This window comes from Empidonax traillii, unplaced genomic scaffold (genome assembly GCF_003031625.1).
Source record: "Empidonax traillii isolate 1590-97213 ecotype Southwest subspecies unplaced genomic scaffold, ASM303162v1 scaffold1009:size532339, whole genome shotgun sequence".
Lineage (NCBI taxonomy): Eukaryota > Metazoa > Chordata > Aves > Passeriformes > Tyrannidae > Empidonax > Empidonax traillii.
The window spans coordinates 428,566-432,140 of NW_020956202.1; the positions used below are offsets into that span (position 1 = coordinate 428,566).

Below are 3,575 nucleotides of genomic sequence, written 5' to 3' on the forward strand. Positions count from 1 at the left end.
TCACCCGGGCAGAGCGTTAGTAGAGTTACCTCCACCTTAGGTCCGCCGGAAGAAAGAGAGCGAGAGCTTCCTCTCTCTCCTTATTTATACTCTTGCTTACGTAAAATTGTATGGAATACTGGGAACATGACCTTGGTTCCTTGGTTACAACCTGATCACCAAGGAAGGCCTAGATTCAAAACCACTACAGGCCCTCATTTCCATCTGTCTCTGCCTGTCCCTCCTCCCTTGGCAGCAGCACTGGGGCATTTCCCTGGCATCCCCTGCTGCCTGGGCTCTCCTTGTTCTCACCCTTGGGTTTTCTGAGCCAGTGTGGGGTTTGGGTGGGCAGATTCCTGTGCAGACACAAACCCTTTGGGTGCTGCTGTGAGAATGTGTCTGTGGGAACAAAGTGCCCAAGTGCCCTCCAGGCAACTTCAGACTCCTCAGCTGTTTCCCTGGGTTTCCTGCAGGGCTGCAGGTGCTCTCCAGGAGAGCACCGCTCTGCCATAGTATCTCTGTGCTGCACAGGATCCCCATGGAGAAAACTCCTCAGTGCTAAATCCATGGAAAAGCTCCGGGCATCTGTACTTGGGAGCTTCAATGATCCCTCTGTGTGGCACTCTGGGAGGAGAAAGATCAGATCCTAATCAGGCACCTTGAGAAAAGGCAAGGATTCTGTCAATCTGCTCTTTGAACAAGGATTCCCCTGCTCCCAGAAGTGCCATATTTCTTTTTTCCAGGGAATTCCTAAGAGTGGTCCCCCTTCAGCTCCAAGCTGCCTGCCAGGGGCAACCTTGAACAGGAAACATGGCAAGCTTTTGTCTCTGCACCAATAGACCATCCCTTTGCCTCTCAGCACTCACAAGATTTCACTTGGAGCACGTTAGTAATGTCACAGATTTCAACCATCCAAACTCACTCCTGGCAAGAGGAACTGGAACAAAATCAAGTACCCAAATTCCCTCCCTCTGTTGTCGCTTGGGCAAACTGTGAACAGCAGGTCTGGAAACCCTTCAATACATCCCAAGGACATTTAATTGGAGGTCACCCTGTGCTCCAAGTTGCCTCTCACTGCACAGCAAGGATTCCTCAGGAGCCCATTCCAGGGTCCCTGCTCTCAATGCCCCCTTCAGGCAGCAAACCCCAGAGCTCAGGGGAGAGGGATGCAGAGAGATCTTCCTGAAAAGAGGCCCTGAATGTTGAATTGCTGAGACATGAAATATGTTTTGCTGCTTGAGTCTCTCCTAATTCTGTTCTGCCTTTTTCTCCTCAGCGGAAAACCACACCCTGAGGATGCAAATGCCCAACAGCAGCTCCATGGCCCAGTTCCTGCTTCTGGCATTTTCAAGCAGGTGGGAGGTGCAGCTGCTGCACTTCTGGCTCTTCCTGGGCATCTCCCTGGCTGCCCTCCTGGGCAACGGCCTCATCCTCAGCGCCGTAGCCTGCAACCAGCACCTGCACACCCCCAGGGACTTCTTCCTGCTGCACCTCTCCCTCACAAACCTGGGCTGCATCTGCACCACTGTGCCCAAAGCCATGCACAACTCCCTCTGGGACACCACAACCATCTCCTACACAGGATGTGCTGCTCAGGTCTTTTTCTTTCTGTTCTTCATCTCCACAGAGTTTTCCCTCCTCACCATCATGTGCTACGACCGCTACATTGCCATCTGCAAACCCCTGCACTACAGGACCCTCCTGGGCAGCAGAGCTTGTGCCCACATGGCAGCAGCTGCCTGGGCCTCTGGGTCTCTCAATGCTCTGCTGCACACAGCCAATACATTTTCCCTGCCCCTATGCCAGGGCAATGCCCTGGGCCAGTTCTTCTGTGAAATCCCACACATCCTCAAGCTCTCCTGCTCACACTCAGGCTACCTCAGAGAAATTGGGTTCACTGTGGTTGGTGGTGGTTTATTGTTTGGTTGTTTCATTTTCATGGTTTTCTCTTATGTGCAGATCTTCAGGGCTGTGCTGAGGATCCCCTCTGAGCAGGAACGGCACAAAACCTTTTCCATGTGCCTCCCTCACCTGGCCATGGTCTTCCTGTTTATCAGGACCTCATTTTTTGCCTACCTGAAGTCCACCTCCATCTCCTCCCCATCCCTGGATCTGATTGTGTCAGTTCTGTACTCGGTGGTGCCTCCAGCAGTGAACCCCCTCATCTACAGCCTGAGGAACCAGGAGCTCAAGGATGCCATAAGGAAAATGATGACTGGATACTTTTCAGGAACAATAATCTGCCTCTTTTCTTCTGCAGAACACTCACTGTGTAACCCTTCACTGGCCCAACCTGCCTTCTAAAGCTTTTGAGAGTGCCGGCGGTGGAGTTCTCCTATATTTTTTCCTCTTTTAATATGGTTCACATAGAAATTTCTTCTTCATCCCGTACCTAATTCACTCTCTATCTTTTTGGTTTGACCCACAATTGTGTAAATGAGGAATCAGTCACTGTGTGCACTTGAATAAAATAAAAATTCCTTCAGTAACTTGGTGAAACATCCTGCCTTTGTTATTCTGTACATCAGGAATCACAATCTCTAATAGAGGACTTGAGTTCTTTTGTCCAGATTCTTGCTCCAAGAACTTCCCTGCAGCTGGAGGGCAGTGCCTGTGTGCAGAGAAGAAGGGGTGAAGAGTCCTGGGACAGGAGCACTGCCAGGGAGCAGCAGCTCTTGGGCTTTTCAGAGATGTTCTTTTTCCACTGCCTCCCTCTCCTTTCTGCTCCTTGCCCAAGGCCTGAGTGCTCTGGCAGCTCAGTCACTGCTGTGGGTCAGTGCTGGGACCATGGGCAGGGACAGGCCCTGGCACTGCTGGCACAGAGCTGGGCTCCTTAACATCATTTCCATCAGGAAAGGGGATCCCCCTGGGCATTTCCTGAAGACTCTGTTCTTTTTAAGAGGTTGGTGTAAAGAACAAGGCAAGGAATAGACGCTCCAAAGTCTCCTGGCTTGGCTTGTTTCCCCATTTAGTCCGTGCAGGGACAGAAGGATTCAGTGTGGTACTTCAGGGCCTGAGGGCTGGGTCAGATGTTCTGTGCTGGTGGCCAGTGGCAAATGGTCTCCAGGTCACCTGTGTGGGCTCTGCAGCTTGTGCTGCCTCTGATGGCAGGTGAGGACTTGTTTGTAGGAAATGAGGAACTGCAGGAGAGCACAGAGGATCTGCAGGAACAGCCCGTCCCATACAGTCAGCAGTGACTGGAGCCCTGGAGCAGAATCCTGCCCAGGGTGGAGTCACCCAGAGCTAAAGTACTAAATCTCCCTGGGAACTGGTACAGGAGAGTTCTGCAACCCCAGGGGACACAGCAGGAACAGAGAAAGGACTCTGGCCAGTAACTCCTCTTGCCCTCAGTGAACTCCCACTGTGCCTGCCCAGCTCAGGGAGGGCTGGACCAGAGCCAGGGCTGGGCTTTCCAGGTGGGTGTCCTGAAGAACTCTGCAGCCCACAGGCTGGATGGAGTGGAGCCCTGCCCTGCCCTCTGTGCCATTGCAAACAGCCCATGGTCCTGCCCAGCTTGTTCTTGGCTACTGAGCCTTCCAGGGAGATGGAAGAGGGTGGAGAGGAGGGATCCCCATCCTGCTGGCTCTGCTTCCCAG

The 3,575-nt window shown here is 52.6% G+C and overlaps 1 pseudogene; it reads left to right on the top strand.

The window, feature by feature from the left end:
- The first annotated feature begins 1,281 nt into the window (after positions 1–1,281).
- Positions 1,282–3,575, top strand: part of LOC114068178 — a 4,534-nt pseudogene continuing 2,240 nt past the window's right edge.